Here is a 24,363-nt window from a genome sequence, read left to right on the forward strand (position 1 = left end):
ATTTTAGATCGCATAAGCTCACATTGGCTATCTTTGGCCTCTGTCATTGTGCTTGTATGCTCTGATGAATGTCAGCTTATTACATTTAAAATGGGCATTGATCCCGAGTGTGCGGAGACTTCTTTTCATTTAGTACTTTTCATTTCCGATAGCAGGTAAATTATCTTAGCACGTTAGCTCAGATTAAGATGAACAAAGCCTTCTGTTCTCAATTGTTCCAGTTGAAGAGGTAACAGTGGTCATTTGCCCACAGCCCAGAGAAATGAAGGGGGGTTGAAAGAAAGCCAAAGCCATCAAATTTGACTGATGTGGGCAACACGATATTGTCTAGAAACCGTGGGGGAGCTATCTTCGCGGACGGGGTGGTCAATTCACAGCAGAGACCCTCAGCAGGGGACAGAAGCGCCCAGGAGGTCTGGATAAAATCGGTATATAACCAGCACAAGATGGCAGTCTAGCCAAAACGACCTGTCTCCCCTGACAGATGTTGTCGTGAGCTCTTTGGACTGACTGGCTGAGCGAGTGCATGGTGGACGTGAACGCTGTCTCCGAGCAGCGAAAAGACCTCTGCATTCTCTTCTGGTTACCCCTTCCATGACCCCTGACATCAGGGACCATGCTATATAATGGACACGTCAATCGCTTATAGCTCCACTCTCGTCCTCTTCATGCCTCTCCTCCTATCCATCCACCCCCCTCCCAGGACCACAACTGTATTGTCACCAGTCCATTTAGAAATATCTGTCCCTTTTGACCCTTTCACCTGTCCTGGGTTCATGGGGACTGTAGTATGCCCTGAATCGAGCATCTAGGTATCAAGCTCGGCTATAGCTCTCGGGCCAGACACCCACATCTCTCAGAAGTGACAGTGAAAGACTGTAGCCCCAGGGCTTTTCCATGACAGGCCTATATGTCCCTTGTCCCACAGTTTCAAGATGGGGCAAATGGGCTGAGATGGTCAAGTAGCTCTCATTGTGACACTGACTTTGTAATGGTTTCCCTTCCAGTCTCCTGTGGGAAAACCACTCCCTTCCTGGTCAATTGTCAAGATGTCAAGATCCCTAATGTAGATGTCAGCACTTCGATATGAAATGCATTGAAAAAGGTATGATTTTGCTAGATAGACATTTCTGGAAAATTTCTTTCAAAAATTATATTAACAATCAAATGTTGATCTGTGGGAGTACAAAGTTGGAAATTGGTCCCAGGCGAGTTCATATGAACACATTCCTGTTCTACGGCTGTTTGCAGAGTGCGCAGTGTGGCATCATTTGATCACTACCAGGGACTATAACCAAACGTCTGGGCGTTTGTGAGTGTGTGCGTACACGCGTGTCTATTAGCGTCAGAGAGAACGACGCCATCACGTTCGTACGTCATGCTGTCTTACGATACGTACACTGCATGCGATGCATGCGCCTTCATTTCCCACCTCACATCCCCATTGTGGTTCTCATGAGCCTGCGGCTGCCCCGGGTTCTGACCCGGGTCTGTAGGCCCCTTCCCGGACAGGGTCGGCATGTTCTCTCCTGGCGTCTGCCTCAGAGCCGTTTCACCAAACACTCTTTTCATTGCGTCTCTCCTCTATTCTCCAAGGCCAGTCTTCACCAGGGCCCACCTCCCAAACCACTCATCCGTGTGGGTCCATCCATCACCATCCGAGAGAGATAGAGAGAGAAGGATATACAGACGTGAAGAGAGAAGGAAGAGGAACGAGAAAAGGGACACAGAATGAGACAGACATCCCTCTCAGAGCGACCGAATGAGACGGACATCACTATCAAAACGACCCCAAAGAGACAGAATGAGACAGACAGAGCGAGACGGACGTCCCTATCAAAGAGACAGAGCGAGACGGACGTCCCTATCAAGGAGACAGAGCGAGACGGACGTCCCTATCAAGGAGACAGAGCGAGAAGGACGTCCCTATCAAAGAGAGAGAACGAGACGGACGTCCCTATCAAAGAGAGAGAACGAGACGGACGTCCCTATCAAAGAGAGAGAACGAGACGGACGTCCCTATCAAAGAGAGAGAACGAGACGGACGTCCCTATCAAAGAGAGAGAACGAGACGGACGTCCCTATCAAAGAGAGAGAACGAGACGGACGTCCCTATCAAAGAGAGAGAACGAGACGGACGTCCCTATCAAAGAGAGAGAACGAGACGGACATCCCTATCAAAGAGAGAGAACGAGACTGACGTCCTATCAAAGAGAGAGAACGAGACTGACGTCCTATCAAAGAGAGAGAACGAGACGGACGTCCCTATCAAAGAGACAGAACGAGACGGACGTCCCTATCAAACAGAGAGAACGAGACTGACGTCCTATCAAAGAGAGAGAACGAGACGGACGTCCCTATCAAAGAGACAGAACGAGACGGACGTCCCTATCAAAGAGACAGAACGAAACGGACGTCCCTATCAAAGAGAGAACGAGACAGACATCCCTATCAAAGAGAGAACGAGACAGACATCCCTATCAAAGAGACAAAATGAGACAGACATCCCTATCAGCGAGACACAGAAAAAAGGGAGACTGTATGGTTGACAGATTGAGTGGAAACAAGAGTGAAGGAAAAGACAGGGATGAGCTGTCCCAGACAACATGGGAGACAGAAACAGCAGTATATAGCAGTGTTCGCATCAAACAAAAACCTCACGATCAATTTGAAAAGCATTGAATCGAAAACAAATTGACATTGATAACGGAATGGAAACATCAGCCGTACAATGGGAGTGTTTCTATTTTAAAAGAAATCTCTATTTTATTTTCAGGTCTCAGTGTCTCTGCTTAGGGCAATGGCCTACTGACAGGGTCCTCCCTCTTCAGTGGACAGCGCCATCGGCTAGGCTAGGAAAAATACAGCTCTCTACTACTGAATCATGTTACACCAACTGGCAGGTACTGCTTGAGAAGACTGGTTTAAGTATTTTTATTTCACAGAAGATACTGTACTATGAAAGGATACCAACGCATTAAAGTTAGATGGCTTGGGGTAGAGAAAAGTGTCTCAAATTAAATGGAAGCCAAGCCAAAGGGAACTCAATGCCTTCTGGCAACGTCTACATCTGTCAAACTGGCTAATAATTGACAAATGTTCCCTAAAATCCATTTTTTCCCCCTTCTGCTGGAATAGGTTTCGGAATATAATTCGACTTGTGTGTATGAAAATATAAAAATGACTCTTCTAGAGCAATTCATTTAATACAGGACCAGAAAATATTCCGTAGATTAAAATGAAAAGAATACCTCAGCTAACCGCCAGATAAATTACATGTTTATCCTCTTCACCCTCACTAAGGCAACTGATTGTTTTATCAGGCAAATATACTTAATGGAGGAGCGTGAGGAAACATGTTACTGGTTTACGGATTAATGATTTGATATATGCTCCGTGTTAAGGTAAATCGTATCTCTGGTAAACACGTGAACTTTGATAACGAACTGGCAGCCGCGTCAGCCACGTCCCTCAGCCACCCTAAATCTACAGGCCCCAGTTCCGGCTGATTCGGAGAACGCCATCTCAGTCAGTCACCATTGCTTCCTTCAAAAGAGATACAGGGGTTATCGAAACGGCAAAAAGAGACCGTAATGATTACAATGATTATGACGATAACGCAACAATAAATGAAGTCGTAAAAGGCAAGGGGATCGGTTGTCATTGGTACTCTAATCCGGTGTCCATCACACTGGTGGGTTTATATAAATATATATATATTCACAGTCGCGTCTACATTGAAAAAAGGGGAAGTAGGACTGTATCATTCAGATGCGACAGGTCTAATTCATTGGGATGAACATGGATTTTATTGCGGTGAGCCGAGATGGCCGTGGGTGATGGGAAAGCATGTCGGCGGATGTAGAGGACGTTCAAGAATGCATTTGGAGTTCACACTCTTGCCGCGAACCGTCCCCTTTCCACAGGCAGTCAATCTCCCAAGCCCCATCAGCAGCACCCCCACGGCCTGAAAGCGCCGGTCCCAACCACGGGTGTTTAGCGAATAAACAAGCCCCTTGCTGCCAGGACTTTCCAGGGCCTATATTTCTCCAGGAATAATACTGGGGCTGACGGTGTAGGTAGAAGCAAATGGAGATGGGCTGAGGCCATCAGCATCCCACATGGCCAGATGAAAATGTCCCCCAACTCACATGTGTACACACACACACACACACACAGCTCTCCCAGGCTGCGGTGAGTAGGCAGGCGATTTCCTTGTGTTAGATGCAGCCTCAAATCAAAACCGGGACTTTGCTGGAGAGGATAAATATGAGCGTGTGTTAGGATCCTATGAGCGTGTGTCCCAAGTAATCTCATTCCTGATTGTCCCTTGCTAATCTCTCTGGTGTGTATAGGAAAACAAGCCACTGTTCTGCTTAGCGTGATCCAGGACCTGCCTTCACTACACGTGTACTGGTGGCAGATTCTCCGGAAATATGCACAGATCAGTGGGGTGGACAATTGATTTACTCCTTCGCTTTCAACCAAATTAACGAGCAAGCTGAGTGACGTCGCCTAGCAGCTTGATGTAGTGCGAACACTGCAACGTGCGGACGTCAAACGTGTTGTGGCGACGGCCAATTTGAAGAGACTACGCTTCCCTGATGCTGATGTCACAGAAGCATCCTTGGAGAGAAGGCTTGATGAGCCAGGACAATTCAGCCTGTTTAGTTCAGGAACCAGTCATTGTCATACTTTTGCCACATTGTTTTTGTCGTTTGGTTTAGCCAGAGATCTTGGGTCTGACTTTCACAATAGGGAATGCTACATTTGCTGTGTCTATGTTAAACACACATGCCTGCGTAAACACACAGAATCCATTCAAAATGGGGAATCCAGGTTTTGCCACAACATAACACTGAAATTGCATACTGACTTAATCTATGATTAGAAAAATACATTTAAACATACAGAAATTCAGATAGACAGCCTATCCTAAATCCCACCAAGACTGATTTACAGATTAGAAACCCTACTATATAACTTACCAACTTCCTCCTCCTGCCCCCTAACAATGGCACCCATAAAGACTGCCAAACAGGCCAAACAGACAGAAGGTCCAGTACTTAGTTTGTGTGCCAGCAGTACTGTAACAGTTTATATTGATGTAGGTGCATGAACTCCCAAGTACCGATGAGCTGATATTCTATCAGGGGTAGAGGAACTGAAACAGGTGCTAGTACTCCGTTAAAACAACCACGTGCACTCCATCCCAATTCAAGCACCGGTTAAGAGTGGGCATTTCATTTCAAATAGGATTGTTTTATTGGGGCCAAGGGTGTATTCACTAGAAACCACGCAGAACCAATCAAACAAAATGAAGGATCTACTTGATTTGTTCAATAGAAATGATTTTTTTTCCCCAGCAAAAGCACACACACGATTCACCGTTAGTGCCAATCCTTTGCAACTTGCCGTTTAAAACTAAACACACAAACACTGACACATTATTGTCGGGGCACCGTGCCTGTCATTGATTTCCTAATTTGACTGGATTACACACGCACGCACGCACGCACGCACACGCACGCACGCGACAATGATCTTTTCGCTCAATATTTATATTGTTTTCAATTTGAATAAGAGAGTTTTATGCCAATGTTAGCAATGTCTCAACAAATACGATGCGAATTATGTCCATTTCAATCAGTTAGGATGTCTAGCCTCGGGGTGAAGCAGAGCGTGTGACAGCTCAGTGGAAAATGTTACAGGCGCGGATAATTTACTGAAAGTTATTTGCTTCTTAATTTCAGTATGTTTAAACCAAGTTTAGAATTGTTTTGCAATGCAACGTTATGTAATTTTGCAACATTATTAATTAGACAAACAAGGTTCAGTCGCTTATTTGTTGTATCAACTCTGATCGGCAAACATAAATAACAATGTAAAATATTTTTACTAATACTGTAAGTCAATTTTCGCCGTCTCCATACTTTCTAATTAGATAATTAACACTAAAATGCTTATATAGCTAAATCTGTTGTCCTATTGCATATTTAGGTCAATGTTAGAAAATAAAACTAATGTTAAACTGATTTAATCAACAGAGCGATTTAGGGGAAGTTCCAAGGCTGAATACAACTACCCGGCTCTGGGCGCATTTTGGTTTTAAGCCAAGTGAAGCAATTATTTGGAGGAGCCAAATTGTCGGATTTGCCCTAGAAAGGTGCCGGTCAAAAGCACAAACACCACAAATCTGAAGAACCATCTCCGGACCCACCATGTGAACTCTAACAAAAATATTAGGCTTACACTATACTAGTGCCATTATATTAACAATATAGACAATTAAATCGTTAATCTCAATTATTTGTGTGACAATTAATCGTCAACTAAAAGCGTCATAATCGTGACAGCCCTATACACACACACTCTCTCACTCCCTCTCCAGTCCACTGGTCAGCGATTAGGACCTCTTGGGGCAAGAACATTCACATCCGACTGATACGCACAACACACACACACACACACACACACACACACACCCACAGGCCTCCCTCCACACCCATCACAACCCTCCAGACACAAACCCGGCCATCTTCCCCGGTGAAATCCCTGCGGCTCCCATTCAGGCAGTCACAGGGCGTGGCGTAGTCTTCGACAGAGCCTAGCGATGCGAGGGACGCGCCGGGGCCACCATTGTCTCGCGTTAATATGCTATCGACTAGCCAAGACACGCTTTGTCAACGGAACGGCCTGCCAGCCGAGCTCCCCTTGCCCTTTTTAGTCGGACATATTGACCTGCAAGCACCGGAGGAAGGGACTAATGGATAATGGATACATAGTGGCAATCGGAACCCAAGGCCTCAGTCGGCCACACTTGGGAACGGCAAGGGTATTTTGGGGATTCAGTTCCTGTAAAGAGCCCCTTTTGAGCAACCAAAGGCCAGGGAGGAAGAGAGAGAAATATCCCTGGGTGTATCACGATGCACCATCACAAAACAGACGTCTCAGTGGCGTCGGGCTGCTATTTAGACTGGTGCCGACATGATGGATTATTTCAACTCCCTCCGTCTCCAGCCAGGCGGTTCGCCTCCGTACTGAATTGGCAAATACAAAATGTATATATTTATATTGGGTGTGAGATATAAATACAGACCGGTTTAGTCTCAGCAGGTTTCTCTCCCCGAACGCCGTTGTGTCCGTAAATACCTCCAGACAGCCGTGTAAGGGATTTACGTGAAGGTGAGAAACACAAGACCTCAGCTGATGTCGGTTCAACATTTGGGCCTGCGCAGAAATCGGCCATGTGAAGCCACACAGTACATACCCGCTAAAAACACACAGTAAGAGAATAATAAAATCGTTTCAAAATATTTTTCTGATCCAACGGTGTTGAACAGTGGAGTCTTGGGTCAACATTAAGGGGATTGCAACTGACCATGTTAGGAACAAGTAATTGATTGGTTGAGGTTGAGATGGACATAACAGAACAACTAATAGAGAAAACCAGATGTTCATAGCTCCAGTACAAGACCTTGTAATTTGTCACATCTAAATTGTCCCCTTGTTTTTTTATCCTCTGACAAACAATGTTTGCTAAACCATTTTCCCAACGTATCTACATCAGGTCTCTGAGTGTCTCAGGCCCTGCTGACCCCACGGCGTTCTGCCGGTGGACTCTACATGAAGGTCTGGCCAGAAAACAGAAGGTTAGCAAGCTCCGTCACAATTCAACAACATGTTTGTCCTCTGTTACAAGCTAAAGGAGGTTGTGCCGGCTGCCACACGCGCACATGCGCGTGCGCGCACACACACACACACACACACACAAGCTTGGCGAATGACCATTGCATGGCAAAAGCCCCCCCAGGGGAGGAGTTCTGCTTGGCCGCAGCATGCTGACGAGAGCAAGCGGAGTGTGCAGCCAGCCCTCCAAACCCCCTGAAGCAGAGTCAGAGAGGTCCCAGGAGAGCTGACCTAGAAGCTGCAGGTTGGGGTCAGACTAACATTCACAGAACCACTGGAAAGAGAGATAGATAGCTAGAGAGATGGGGAGATTGAAGACAGCGGAGGGAAAAGAGCCCGGCATTCAGTTCTCACGCATTAGTGCCGCCTCAGCAACCGCGGCATCCCCACCTACAACAACTCTCAGCGCAAACGTTCCACGAAAGGTAGCAGCGTACTGTATCAGCGAGACGTGACCAACGGAAATAGCGGCTCGGCTTGTTTTTTTTTACGACGGGGATGGATACGTTGAACTCCCCCGTGGGCGGCCCTCTCCGCTAATCTAAAAGGGCAAGTAGTGTTGAGTCAGCAGAGGGACACGACATGAGGTTAGGTCCGGTCTTATCTGGATGTCAGCCATGTTGTCCCTCCACACGCGCGTCCCAAATGGCTTCCTGTACGCGCTACTTTTGACTGAAGCCCCCCCCCCCCACCCCCGTTCTCCAGACCTCCTGTGCGACTGGGCAAAGAATCATCCTCGCCACCGCGAGCAGACCGACTGAAGACGGTTGACACCACCGTTTGAAGCCGACAAACTAGGGGTTGAGGCTTTTGGCAGTGTGGCATTTTGATATACAGTACATGCCACATTACATCACTTGAGGGAGTGACACTTAAAATATTGTAGAGTAGGGTGTGAGTGGGAATGGGTGTGGGCTGGCTATGGAAGTTGGAAGTGGTCTGTCAGAAATGTCACGGACACGCGGATAAAAAACAGTTGATGTGACACTTTATGAACTGCAGCGTACGTATATATCCCGATAAGCGTGGCCAAAGTTAACGGTTCCAGTCTCGGGAGAGTATGGGTCCGTGGCAAACGTGAAGTATGATGTCTCCCTTTTCACACCTAAAACGAATGCAATCCATTTAATGCAATAATTCCCGCTTTGAAGCGTCATTACCATAAAGGCGGATTGATTCACCGTCCGGGCGAAATGCCGGAGATACAAGGATATAAAGTAACGCAAAGGGACAGCTCATTAATTTCCGACGCACTTGCGCCCAAGTTTTACGTGGCCTGCTGGAAAATTTACTGCTTTGACAGACTAAACCGAGCGCACGCTTAATTTGTATCACCTCAGAATTGTTTTTGTTTTGGCATCATCTTTATTCTTTATTGCAAATTACAGACTGGCCCGAGTAATCTGGCGGGTCCTCCGGAATGCTGATGAGCTCTGGGCTCCGGTATTTACTGTTCTGGGAATGGCCACCGGATGTTTATGATTATTGGAGCTTTTCTTCACTCCATGTTTTATTCCTTTGCTGTATCCAAGTCTCTCTGTGTGTCTGTCGGACTCTCTGCGTGTCCCTTATCCCATTCACACACAGCCTAATCTCCCCTAATTTGACCATGCCATGAATTACGTGCAGACACTTTCATGTATGAAAATGTACGAAAAGGGAATCACGGGAACAAAGCCGATGCACTTCTTCACGGCAATGGTCACATTTATGGGTATCGCCTCCTGCTTAGTATGAATGAAGCACTAATGCAGTGGCTATGTTTCTTTTTACGTATGAAACTCTACTGTTACTTCAAGGTCTTGAAGAAGGAGACTTACCAAACACAAAGTTTCACAGCCCAGCTTATTGACATTCCTGATTGGGAAAGTGGACAATCAACTAAACCTGCTGGACAGACTCCTTCCCGGTGCTTGCTTCCAAAAAGAACAGTCAACACCAAACTGTCTAATAATACATGCTTCATTGAAGCTCAGAAATATTTCATAGGTATTTAGCCAATGCATTTTGGTAACACGCAATGCTATTAGCAAGCCAACAAATGATAGCCCACACTACAAGATTGTCACCACAGTCATCCATTCCTTTGAACAGCCCTGGTAAAACAATGTTTTGGTTTGCTTTCAAAAGGCATAATTAAAACAGTTAACACAGAACTGTGTAATTAATGTTTCATTAATGCCCAGAACCCCTGGACAGTGTATTAAACATATTGTTTGCTTTCAAAAAACAAAAGTTATATATAATAAGTTAAATTCATGTCCAGACTATTACTAGTGTTTCTATAGTGACCAGTAGAATAAACTGATCAGCGGTTAAACCTTCTTGAATAGCTTGCTAACTAGTTAAGTTAAAACGTAATACAGTAGATGATCTTTGGGAATACATGTTCTTACACACGACCACATCGCAGGTCCAGGACTCAGCTCTTAGCCCGTGGAATATTGGCAATATATCCCAAAGACCCGCGTTATTGTTCTTATAAATCGGTTATCAAAGCCCCACGAATGTTGGCAGACAAGCATCAAATGCTGGCCTACGTCCCTGAATAGCTGGTGTTAAGTGCATTTTTATAATATCACGTCTATCACAACTTCTGTAAACAACCTGTATGCTGCAAACATTGGAGAACCATTTCTAAGTATAAATGGTGACCATTTGAACATCACAGAATTATTTTCAAAAACAATACTGCAACAGCCCCGCAATTCCTATTTGAAAGGTCTCTCCCTCCCACTCCTCCTCGCTCCCTCCCTCCCTCTCCTCCTCCCTCCCTCTCCTCCTCCCTCCCTCCCTGTGTTTGTTTCAGTCTTTCAAAATCTTTGAGTCTGTCTTACGTGAATGTAAACACACACACACACACGTTTCAGAGTTTCTTTCTCTCCCCCTTCTCTCCTCGAAGATGAGCACTGTCACACTGATTTCTGACACCATTGGGACTCAGTTCGTGGATGAAAAAGGCTGTAGATTAGTAAAAGGCCAAAACGCTGTCCGTAGCGTACACTTAGAATGTGATGTTCAGTGTATGAGCACATTTTACAAAGAGCCGATTGCTTCCTTTTGAGAGGAGGAAGCAATACTGTACAGTGGGCCTATTCAAAGTCATTGGATGCCTGATACTGCTCTTGAATGTGATGTAAACTAATATTGTACAATGCTACCATCACTCTCTCAGGGTGATAAGTTTGGTGACAGTGGTCATGGTCTAAACCTAAACTATTTCAGGGAAGTAATGCGAGTTATTGATGTCTGGCCCAAAGTCCTATACTGGATGTACTCTAGTCCTCTAGAAACTTCTCCTACATCTGGTCTCTCTCTCAGGTAGCTTGCAGGGTGCTTTTAAAAAGCCGTCATAATCCCATTAAACTGGTAGAGCCATTTTTAGTGGGCGACTAATCAAATAATTCGAAACTCTCGTCAAGGTTATACAGCAATGCACAGCAAATTTAATTTGACACTGCAAGTTCGCAACTGCAACTGCTGAGAGGTTTTAAAGCTACCAAACAAAGTTCAGGCTGTCTGCAGGCCCTCCCTTCTGAAGTGAGGAGTTTAGTTGGCATGGGGAGGCAGAAAAACAAAAGGCTGAAGGAGGACAGATCTGATGTTCAGTTAGTTTTTTGATGGTTTGGTGAGGAGGATTACGTGAGAAAATGGGGAGTAAAACTAGAACAGCACAAGAATTCCTCAAAAGTCCACAAGTGCAGTAAACCAAGTAAAATACAGAAGAAAAAAAGTTTGGATGTATTGTCTATCAGTCCTCACTTTTAGAAAAGGCTATTTTATGTTTAAGGATTAGGTTTAGAATTAGAGATAAGATTAGGGATGTAGCGTTAGGAGTATAGGAAAAGTGTAGGAGATCTATGGATTTAGCGGTTATGGATAGGTTTATTTAAACTAGGATTTTCAATGGAAATCCATTGTTACTACACAAAAGGTTCTAAACAGTGATGCACTACAATCAGGTGTGTGTGTGTGTGTGTGTGTGTGTGTGTGTGTGTGTGTGTATGTGCTCTGGCGCCTGACCAGTTGAGCAGATGGCACAGCTGCAGAGCAACTTCCAACATAGAGGGTGTAAACGTATGTTTTTGCATCTCCACTTTTTGGCACCCTGAAGGCATTTTTATATATTTGTTTTAATATATACACACACACACACACACACACATACACACACAAATATATAAAAGAAAACCTTTAGGGTGCCAAAAAGTGGAGATGCCAAAACAGGGGGTGTGGTTTATGGCACGACTCATAGTGGAGTGGCTGGACACAGCGCATTGATGTGGTATATTGGCAATATATCACAAACCCCCAAGATTATATATTACTCTTATAAATGGGTTACCAAAGCATTTGGAGCAGTAGGAAGTGCAATGTCATATCATACCCGTGGTATATGGTCTTATGTACCATGGCTATCAGCCTATAAGCATTCAGAATTGAAACCACCCTGTTGAATAAATCGTTTTAAATATAAAAAGGGATCTAAAGGCCTCTCTTGCAATTAATATCAAAGTGCATGAGTCAACTGTCAGAAAGAGACTGCACAAACCTGGCCTACATGGGAAATAATATCAGGACAAGACTGACATTTGCCAGACAACACCTGGGTAAAGATCAAACCCAACCAGAACAATGTGCTCCAGACATATAAGTCAGAGGTGGAATTGCTTGGTCGCAATGCCAGACGCCATGTAAAGCGAAAATGAAAAGATCCTGATATCAACCATTCAGCATGGAGGTGGTGGCATTATGGTTAGGGGCTGCTTTGCTACCTCAGGGCTAATTTACAATCACTGAGTCAGCAATGAATTCCATATTGTACCAGAGAGTCCTTGAAAAGAATGAATGCTGAACCAAACAAGGATAAAAAAAAACAAGCAAAGCTACAAGAGTGGCTCAATAAAAGATATTGAGGGTTATTGAAAGCCCAGATATCAATATGTTGTGGAGGGCCAGGAAGCATGGGTTATGTGTCATGTTTGAGGACTGAAGAAAGACCTCAAACATGACACAGTTCAAAGTCCATGTAAGAGACTGATAGACTATCAGTAATAACTTAAGTTATTTCAGTCAAAGCAGGAAACATTAGCTATTGAACCTAGAGGTGTACTTATATTTTCCACATGAAATTTCATTTATGGTGATTTCTGATGAATAAATGATATTATACACGGATCAGCCATACCATTATGACCACTGACAGGTGAAGTGAAAAACACTGATAATCTCGCTATCATGGCACCTGTCAGTGGGTGGGATATATTAGCAAGTGAACATTCTTTCCTCAAAGATGATGTGTTAGAAGCAGGAAAAATGGGCAAGTGTAAGGATCTGAGCGACTTGGCCAGAATGGCCAAATTGTGATGGCTAGACGACTGGGCCAGCGCGTTTCCAAAACTGTAGCCCTTGTGGGGTGTTCCCAGTCTGCAGTAGTCAGTACTTATCAAAAGTGGTCCAAGGAAGGAAAACCGGTGAACCAGCGACAGGGTCATGGGCAGCCAAGGCTCATTGATGCACTTGGGGAGCGAAGGCTGGCTCATGTGGTCCAACAGATGAGCTACTGCAGCTCAAATTGCTGAAATAGTTAATGCTGGTACTGATAGAAAGGTGTCAGACCACAAAGTGCATCACAGTTTGTTTCCTATGGCGCTGCGTAGCCACAGACCAGTCAGGGTGTCCATGCTGATCCCTGTCCACTGACAAAAGCGCCCACAACGGGCTTGTGAACATTAGAACTGGACCACGAAGAAGGAGGCCCTGGTATGATGAATCACGTTTTCTTTTACATCACTTGAATGGCCGGGTGTTTTATTTTTCACTTACCAGGATGCACTATGGCAGGGGTGTCAAACCGGTTCCACGGAGGGCCGAGTGTCTGCAGGTCTTTGGGTTTTCCTTTAAATTGGTTCCCAGGTCAGACCTGAACAACCAGGTGGGGGTAGAAATTAACCAATTAGTGAACTAATTAATCAATCAGGTACAAGGTGAGAGCGAAAACCTGCAGACACTCGGCCCTCCGTGGAACCGGTTTGACACCTGTGCACTATGGGAAGGAGGCAAGCCGGCGGAGGCAGTGTGATGCTTTGGGCAATGTTCTGCTGGGAAACCTTGGTTCCTGCCATTCATGGCAACTGTATTCCCTCGTGGCATTGGCCTCTTTCAGCAGTATAATGAGCCCCGCCCCAAAGCAAAAATGGTTCAGGAATTATTTGAGGAACACAAAAACGGCTTGGCCTCCAAATTCCCCAAATCTCTATCCAATCGAGCATCTGTGGGATGTGCTGGACAAACAGGTCCGATCTATGTTGGCCCCACCTCGCAACTTACAGGACTTAAAGGATCTGCTGCTAACGTCTTGGCACCAGATACCACAGCACACCTTCAGAGGTCTTGTGGAGTCCATGCCTCGACGGGTCAGGGCTGTTTTGGTGGCAAAACGGGGACCTAAACAATATTAAGCAGGTGGGCATAAAGTTATGGCTGATCGGTGTGTACTGGGTGTGTGCGCGTGTGCACGCGCAAGTACAGTGTGTATCTGGGTGTATATGCACCTAAACCTGTCTAGCTTTGCTGTACCACAGAAATGTGAGAGATTACTTTCATTAACGGTAGTTTAGAAGGACAAATTCTCCCAACCATACTTCCCTTTAATGACCTAACCCCCCCGTACCGTGGCTGACCTTGTCAGTCTTTAAAACAGCGCCTGTCCCGTGACATACGAGCACATGCACACTTCTCTGTGTGTTATGTAAACAAAGCCCGGCTCCTTTTATTATCAATGAAGCATAACCGGATCAATTTATAAACAGTCTTATCTGCCCACAGGAACGTTGCTGTTGCTCAGGAGCGATTAACTCCTCCCGCCAGTTAACTCTTTGCATACAAAACTAGTGGCTTAAAAACAGTTGAGACACAGACAGGACTGAACTTGGTTTGTCCTCCGAAGGGGGGGGGGCTCGGGTATTCCGATCCATGCTGAGCGAGAGAGAATCCTGACACGTCATTTCTGAAATTGAGTTTTGATAACTGACAATTTGTTCAGCTAGTGAAATGCCAGATTCCCCAAAGACTGACGAAGTGCATAATGGATGTGCCAGCACGGGTCTCTGGTGTGATTTGAAACCACACACACCATCAGAGCCAAACTGATACAGAAATTAGACACACGCATACACTCTCTCTAAAGTGAACAAACACTTGCATTTGCACACACAGACACTCCCCACACTCAGACTTTTGGAAGAGGCCAGCATCTAATATGAAAAATGTCAATTCAGTCAAAGGCCTGTGTGATTTTCTCCCTTCAGATGTGGTGAAGGCTACAGTGTGTAAGAACCTGGGGTGAAGTCTGCTAATTACGACGTGGATACAATCTCGCACTTAGCCGGGTGTGTGCTCAAGTGAAAGTTTGCTCCAAAATGGTGACAAGCTGCCCCGTCCCACGCCACTGGTGGTGTGTCTACATCCCTATCCACCAAGTAATCCAGCCGGTTGCTCGCCTCAGTCCAACACAGACCTGGTCTTCCCTTACCCCGTGTCTTTGTGCTTCAGCCGGGGGTGAGAGTCGGACAAGCTCTTAGTGAGGTCTAATATCCCGGCCGTAGCTTTGGCGCAGTGTCTCCCAACCTTTTTCAGTTACTGTACCCCCAAAATGTTTTTGCACTGCTTTCAGTATCCCCGAAGTACCCCCTCATGTTAATTTCACTAGTAAGTCTATGGTGTCATGAGTGTTTTCAAGTACCCCCTGTGGAGAGGCCAAGTACCCCCAGGGGTCCAAGTACCCCTGGTTGGGAACCACTGCTTTGGCGTCCCAACAAGGCTCTCTCTCACCATCATCATACCATACTCACCCATCCCATTTCTGCATAGGCCTCTCGTCATGTGACGCCAATAGTCAATCCATTATCGCAATGGAAATACAGCTGTGACCGCTGGTTTCCCAAACTGCACCCTATTGCTTATGTAGCGCGCAGGGGCTTCGGTCGGAAACTAGCGCAATATGCATGGAACAGAGTGCCATTTGGGAAGCAGCCTCGGTATGGTATGAGGAGAGCACAGAGGGTCAGATTTGTCTCAGACGCAAGATGGGTAATTCCCTTATGTATTTGTCTCAAGGTTGCAATTCGAAAAGGTCATCCGTGTCATTAAAAAGCAAGTCGTCAATAGATGAGGCATTTTCGCAAAGGTGACACTTTCTGCTCTAGTTTTTTTTTTTTTATGAGCGCAGCTTCCTTAAAAGTCAATCCTGATTATCGCTGCTAAGTATCTTGATTACTCGTGACTTGAACCTGATATTAAAAAAAAGGGGTAAAAGGGGTAAATATACACATCTGAAGGAATATTCTAATGATCACGTGCATTCATCTTGGTGGGGTGACATGAATCTGTCGTTGAGGCTTATGCCCGTTCTAGGGTATGCACACCTCCCTCCAGTTACCTCACTTTCGGATGAGTTCCAACCTCCCCCTGTTATCTGTGGGTGTCCTCTGCAAGCTCGGTGGATACACTTTACCAATAAAGCCTGAAGGGTTTTGGGAGGCGTCCAGCTACCAACTGACATAACAAAGGTAGTTTGAAGAGCACAGCAAAAAAGGCATGAATGGAATTGAGGGTTCCAGTTTAAAGGATAGCTGCAGGGAGTTATTGCAACCCCCACCCCTTTAATTATAAGGGACATTTATTGTAAAGGGCACTAAATTATTAATCACACTGTGTGTATATACAGCATACCTCTGTGCCCGTCAATTTCTACTTCTACAGCACAGGAGTTTCTACAGCACTGCCGTGTTATCTGCTAACCATTCCTCTGATGGCTCTTGATTGAAATGCCTGAGTAGAGGGCTCTGTGCTCACCCACACGTGTAAACACTGTTACAGAATGTAACTTACTCCCTCAAAGGAGCTTGTTTTCTCTCTCCATGCCAACCAAGATTAGTTCGTTCAAATTCTGGACAGGCGGATTTTGAAGAAAGCTGTTTTTGGGAGATGCGTATGAAAAATAAATTGGCAACGAGCATTAATATGTATAATTAATTTCGTTGTTATCCATATTATTTGAGCAACGGAGAGAAAAAGCACAGTCTGTGAATTTGGAGGCCGGTACGTGAAACGTTTTAACATTTACATTCCAATTCAATTTGCTCTACTGTGAATATCTGCCTGCTTTTTTGGTGCAGATTAATTCAGTTTCCTTGTTGTTCATTTTTTAGTTTAATAACATAACCCCAAGGTATTCCCTTTTTCTCCAGTTAACATGCTGGGATATCGTGAGCAATTTCAGCAGTTATTTTTGTCTGTCTCTTTACAGATCCCCCCCCTCCACCATTCCTCAACACGAATACATTATAAAACTTAAAAGGCAAGCTTATCAATATCTACTTATCTTGGCTTGCAGCCAGACCTTTGCAAAGATAATCAGACACCACAGGAAAAAATAATAATCATGCAGCATATTATCACGTCTTTATATAGCAACATACACACAGATTTACATTATCACAGGAGCAATGAAATGCCTTGCTTAAGGGTACAATGACATTCAGTATTTTGGCTTGATAGGCTCTGGGTTTCGAACCAGTGACCTTTGAGGTACTGGAGCAGAGCGCTAATCACTAGATCTATCGGCTGCACACATGCACACGCTGATTCCCAGAGGGAAATTACAGGACAAACTGTAACTTTCTCATTTCTCCTGATCTTCTAAATCAAGCCCAATTTGACACCGGCTTACCATAACAGAGGCCGCTACGGTTTAGAAGTGTTACCACAGGATGTTTGGGTGGCTAGTGCCTGGCTGAGGTGGCAGTTATCCTCTCTGACACCCCCTCATTACATTAATTAGATCTTTTCAGCCCTCCATGAACGGGAGGATTTCGACAACCCCACCAAGGTGTAGGGGTACTTTGCAAATTGCAACTGGCTTACCACCTGGATTGTGCTGCGATTATATTTTCAATGGATGCTATGATTAGGAGTCCGTAATTGCTGGTGTACATTAGCTTTTGCTGTTCATCTCTGCACCCTGACTAGAGGAAAAAGTGTTTGAAAGTGTTTCTAATCCAGGGCCGCATTGGTGACATATTTGCAAAAGGCGCTTTTTTGGGTGCATTTTTGTTAAATATTGTTGTCAAACCCTGTGGACTTCTGAAAACCTCTTTAGTCATCACCCATCCGTTGAGTCAATTACAGGTAATAACGTCTGCAGAACCAGACATGGTCCTGTTTGTCTCAAGCAATGGTTCTGAAAAAGATCTGCGTTTCAACTAAATATTGTCATTAAAGTCAGGAAATTGGAAGTGATTTCAGTGCCTTTGTGTTAATTTCATTGATTCCCACTGGGGCCATCCACTGATCGCTTCGGTTAAAAGCGCCTACAAAATGACATGTATTATATACAAGATACCCACTGACATTGTTTTTAGCAACAACAATTAAAGGGTGATTGTTTGTTGAAGTCATTTTGAGGTTTGTTTTGCTCTGAGCTTTAATATTTACATTAACTGAGACCTGAGGTTCCACAGCAGTGCCTGTGAAATTAGTCATCTACAAGCTGCATACATTTAACTGGGGCTATCCGAATGCTTAATGACCCGCTAAGTTTTCTCTGTCTCCGCGTGTGTGCCTGCCTACGTATGTGTGCGCGCGGGCGTATGTCTGTGTGCGTGTTCACGTGTGACAGTAGAATACATAATGCTTTAGGACAACAGGGAAGGAATATATTAAGCTAGGGCGTCCTTTACCCATTTCCCCAAGCAACGGCTGCACGCTTTAATACTCCACTGCAAAGCTCTGCAGTTTAACATCACATGTAGTGTCCAGTCAGCAAAGCACTAAAACGATACCCATGTATTACTAAAAGAGAGTCATGCGGAACAAAACAAAAGGATGAAAACCTGCACATAGACCTATAGTGCATTACTCAAAGAGCAAGGTGTACCTAATAAGAGTTGTATTTTCAGGGTAGTAGAGGCGGCTACGTTGCACTCCGCACCTCCGGACTAGACATGCGTGGGGTCAGAGAGGAGTTTTGAGTGCGGGCTTGCCAGTTGGGTAGGATGTTTATTGCGGTTGCTTCATAAAGTTTAACGAGGTGAACATGCCGCCGGCACTGACTTGGCACCATCAGACCGCCGAAACGTAGGTACCAAATGAGAGGGAAAAACGTGAATTAGCGTACTGTTGGCGGAATACGTTTCAGAGACAGATGCAGGAGTTCCGATCAACGTTCACAGCATCAAAAAGTTTATGATTTTAATTCATTTGGGATCAGATATTCAATCATCAATAAATAATTTTTATTTTACCAAAACAACATACCGTAATTATAATGGAGTTAGAGTTTGTCACGCATTGTAGAGAGGAAGTTTTTTTTTTTTTTTATCGTCCACGTCTGAATCCTGGAATTCATCACAATTTCGGTTTTCATTCTTAACTCACTGACATTTATGAAATATTATTTTATCATCCGAAACGTTTACAGTGTGTTTACTCATTATTAAGTAAATAAATTGAAGCAAACATTACAATGGTTACAAATTGCAGTTGATAAAAGCTAATAACTCAACGTCTACAGTGGTGATTTTTTTATAATTAATTTGCATTTTATTGCATGACATAAGCATTTGATCACCTACCAACCAGTAAGAAATCCGACTCCCACAGACCTGTTCGTTTATCTTTAAGAAGCCCTCCTGTTCTCCACTCATTAACTGCACCTGTTTGAACTTGTTACCTGTATAAGAGACACCTGTCCACACACTCAATCAAACAGACTCCAACCTCGCCACAATGGCCAAGACCAGAGAGCTGTGTAAGGACATCAGGGATGAAATTGTAGACCTGTACCAGGCTGGGATGGGCTACAGGACAATAGGCAAGCAGCTTGGTGAGAAGGCAACAACTGTTGGTGCAATTATTAGAAAATGGAAGAAGTTCAAGATGACAGTCAATCTCCCTCGGTCTGGGGCTCCATGCAAGATCTCACCTCGTGGGGCATCAATGATCATGAGGAAGGTGAGGGATGAGCTCAGAACTACACGGCAGGAACTGGTCAATGGCTTGAATAGAGCTGGGACTACAGTTTCAAAGAAAACCATTAGTAACACACTACGCCGTCATGGATTAAAATCCTGCAGCGCATGCAAGGTCCCCCTGCTCAAGCCAGCACATGTCCAGGCCCGTCGGAAGTTTGCCAATGATTGTCTGGATGATCCAGAGGAGGAATGGGAGCAGGTCATGTGGTCTGATGACACAAAAATAGAGCTTTTTGGTCTAATCTCCACTCGCCGTGTTTGGAGGAAGAAGAAGGATGAGTATAACCCCAAGAACACCATCCCAACCATGAAGCATGGAGCTGGAAACATCATTCTTTGGGGATGCTGTTCTGCAAAGGGGACAGGACGACTGCACCATATTGAGGGGAGGATGGATGGGGCCATGTATCGCGAGATCTTGGCCAACAACCTCCTTCCCTCAGTAAGAGCATTGAAGATGGATCGTGGCTGGGTCTTCCAGCATGACAACGACCTGAAACACACAGCCAGGGCAACTACGGAGTGGCTCCGTAAGAAGCATCTCAAGGTCCTGGAGTGGCCTAGCCAGTCTCCAGACCTGAACCCAATAGAACATTTCTGGAGGGAGCTGAGAGTCCGTATTGCCCAGCGACAGCCCTGAAAGATCTGGAGAAGGTCTGTATGGAGGAGTGGGCCAAAATCCCTGCTGCAGTGTGTGCAAACCTGGTCAAGAACTACAGGAAACGTATGATCTCTGTAATTGCAAACAAAGGTTTCTGTACCAAATATTAAGTTCATCTTTTCTGATGTATCAAATACTTATGTCATGCAATAAAATGCTAATTAATTACTTAAAAATCATACAATGTGATTTTCTGGATTTAAATTCCGCCACTCACAGTTGAGTACCACCTGTGATAAAAATGACAGACTTCTAAATGCTTTGTAAGTGGGAAAACCTGCAAAATCAGCGGTGTATCAAATACTTGTTCTCCCCACTGTATGTGCGTTGCTCTGACCTTTTTTTAAGCTCTGCATAAACAACTTAAATCGGTAGTCTATTCAGTATGGCAAAGTGAGAATACCATAAATACAAGAATAAATGAGCAGAAGACATCTGCACTACATGTTTTAAGTTGCGTTTCAAAATATTTCTTTTTACAAAATTGTTGTGCCTGAGATATTCCCAAATGACACTTTCTCACTGGTCCGTCTGTCAGTTTTTATTTACTCTTAGTCTCCTCATACTCACTTAAGACATTTGCAGACCCCCCCACACACACACACCTTAAACCAGCCTGGACTACTGGACTAGCTAACACTATTCCAGTCTTGTTCAGTGAGTGAATAGCAAACAAGTTGTGTTATAAATTATTGAAAACATTAAAGGCAGGATTCCACACAGTATCCCTTCAAGTGACCACCTTATCTGCTCTGATAACACACAACACCTCATTTATGTAATTGATAAAGTAAAATATTGTTTGTTGGATTGACTTATTACTTAATTCACTAATTTCTAATGTTAACAATGATACATTTATGTCATAAAAAATGTCATCAACACAATCTAAAATGATCCAATTTTAATTAGCGGGCAGTAGAATCAGGAACCATCACTTTCCCCTGTATTTGTCTGTTAATAAAATACCTTGAGATCCAGCATTTGTTGCACACACATCACATGGCTGCATTACAATACCCTACAAGAAATCAAAGTCCAAAAGTTCTTATTTTTAAACCAATGTTGATCATGGCCATTGGGTGATTTGTCCCTGGCTACACTAATTACAAGCAATACACCACAGATGCCAACAAACACCATCAATAACAAACATTAACCAATAGAAATAGTTTCTTTCAATTAAATTTTGACCAAAAAAAGAATGCTGCTATCCCTGGTCGTAAGTCCTGTGAAAGACACCATGGTTCATTCCATTAAAAGTTCAGTAACCCGAATCACAGCAAAGATGTGGAATTTGTGTTTCATTAAGCTGCTTAAAGGCAGAAGATCTGCTCATGTAAATTATACAGTAAACAGGCACTCATCCTAGACTTCTTATCAAGAATGGTTAGCAAGCAAATAGTGGTAGTAAATCTGCTGTTTAAATTACAGTGGGGAAATTCAGCAGTAAGGTCAACCTGAGCCTGAAAAAACAATTTCCAATAAATAACTTATAGTTTTGCACATAGAAATAAACTAAATTTTTTGATGAAAACATAAGCATTATAAAGAAATTTGGTAAAAAAATTCCTTTGTGAAACAAACTTTTGCACAACATCAAATCCATAAAGGATTTGCCAATGTAATGGTCTGTAATGGTAAATTTTCCTCTAATGTAAATATGGAAATGTTCCTATTTTCATAATTGTTGTATGGAGCCAAGCCTACCTTTGAAATTGGCTAGTAATATTATACCCTAAAAACATAAGAGTCATACTTTTGGTGATGTTGTTCCTTTAACATGAAGTGGGATGACTTACAATTTTGTGTCTACATTGCTCAATAGGGTTCTATAAATATATACATTAAAATGTAAATTTATCTTAGAGAAGTAATTTTTGGATTGTGTGAAACTGCCACATCCAAAACACTGGAATTGCTCTGTAGCCATCTCTAAAAAATGTATACAGGTCACAGTCAAAATTGCTAGGCACAGAACTCGATAGTTAATTCCCAAAGGCACAGTTCTCAATAAGGAAGGCTCAAATCAAATGCCATTTTAATGACAGTTGCCATATCAAAAATAGTTGTCTATAGATTTGACCATAAATTGCCACTGATTTCAAGAGTTAATTTCCACAATCATGGTTTTCAATAAGCAAGGTCCAAATCAAATTGTTTTAAACGGCTCCAAATGTACAGATGCCTTTGTGAATTCTGCCTGTTCTGGCACTCTAACTTGGCAAAAACATATTTTTTTAATGCACTCTGGTAATACCAAGAGACAAATGGCTTACTTCGGCAGATTCACAAGATGGTAAAATCGTGTGGACAAATTCTGTGGTGTAACAGAATGTGACCAAATTCTTACGAGCCAGTGTGCCGCTGGGCTCCAGGGTTAAACTGTAAATATTATAACACTGAAAGACATTCAATTGCTCATAGGGCAAACTGTGAATATTGGACCTACGATATTGGACCTATACGATATTGGACCTACGTCTTCTGTGGGTGGAAACAATTAAAACGATATATCGAACTGAATAATAAAAATGTTAAAATACCGAATCACAGCATATTCTATTTTTTAAAGTAATGATTTTGGTTGACATTCTAAATCAAACACGCCAGAACCAGTTACCAGCGCATTGGCGCTGGAGTGGAGCGTAAGTTATGTAATTTGGTTCGAGCACAGTGCGTTTTAACAGTTTGCCTAATCGCTCGCATAGCCGACGACTTGCTGGTGAATACATTTTCTTTCTCAGATTGACTAGCAATATGTTTAGCTGAGCGTGGAAATTAATGTTTAGCACTACGAGAGGAGTGCTGACTGAGAGTACAGACGTTTAACTTTGCACCGGGCAGCAAAACAACAGCATCATACCAACTCAGAACAATGACAACTTCCAACATTCACAAGACGCACCAACCAAAGCATGGTACAACACGTAGGCTATTATATAACCAGAACAGTCATGAACACAAATTGTGTAACAGCGAGTCCCGAAATGACAGTGAACATAACCACTTTATGAAACACATTTTATGAATCTACCAGGCCGATAGAATAGATGACTACACAATAATCTGCAAAATAAGTCAATTCTATTCTATCCACTGGATGTAATAAATCAGTAAGCCCCAATTATGACAATAAAAAAAATATATATATTCAAAATGTATTAATTTAAAAGTTTAAATAGTAGATTATCAAGTTAAAACACAAATTCAAATGCAACACGACGGTAGCTGTCTAATTGTCCCGCACGTACAATTAGACAACTAGCAAGCAAGCTAGAAAAAAAAAGAAACAGGGTTTTACCGCATGATGACGTAATCTCTCGTCGAAAGTATAATCTTCTAAAAGCAGATGTAAACAAATTAGCCAACAATTGTTGACAACAGGAAAGTAGGTAAACACTGTCAAAAAAAATAAACAAGGCAACTATTCACTCTCAATTATGGACGTGTTTCCCGGTCATGTAAAGGGCATTCACATGATACGCTCAAAACATGCATTGCGCCAGAGAAATACATTATTTCCAATCAAGTTAGCTACGCTGTCCCGAACAGCTGTGCCCAACAAAGCCGAGAAATTTCAGTCGAGTCGCTGACCTAATTTGAACTTTCACCTGATGTCGCTGACCTTCAAAAATGCAAACAATCAGCTACACACTAAAAAGACCAGTGTGACCGCAAGTTAATGATTATAGCATCAATCGAATTTTTCATTTATGCCCCTAGGTGTAAAGTTATATTAAATATGTACCTAGCTAAAGCCAGTTGTTAGCTTAAAATGGCTTAACGATTTATTGACTATCTAAAAAAAATTGGATATTGTGAAAAAGTTCATTTTTTTCGTAATTCACATCTAAAGGTCACACCTTCATATATTGTAGATTCATTAAACATAAAGTGAAACATTTTCAGGGGCAACTCATTAGGGGCAGGTGGGGCACAGTTGTCAACAGAAAGAACTGCAACCAAATTGTTATT

This window comes from Esox lucius, chromosome 24, assembly GCF_011004845.1.
Source record: "Esox lucius isolate fEsoLuc1 chromosome 24, fEsoLuc1.pri, whole genome shotgun sequence".
NCBI classification, from domain to species: domain Eukaryota; kingdom Metazoa; phylum Chordata; class Actinopteri; order Esociformes; family Esocidae; genus Esox; species Esox lucius.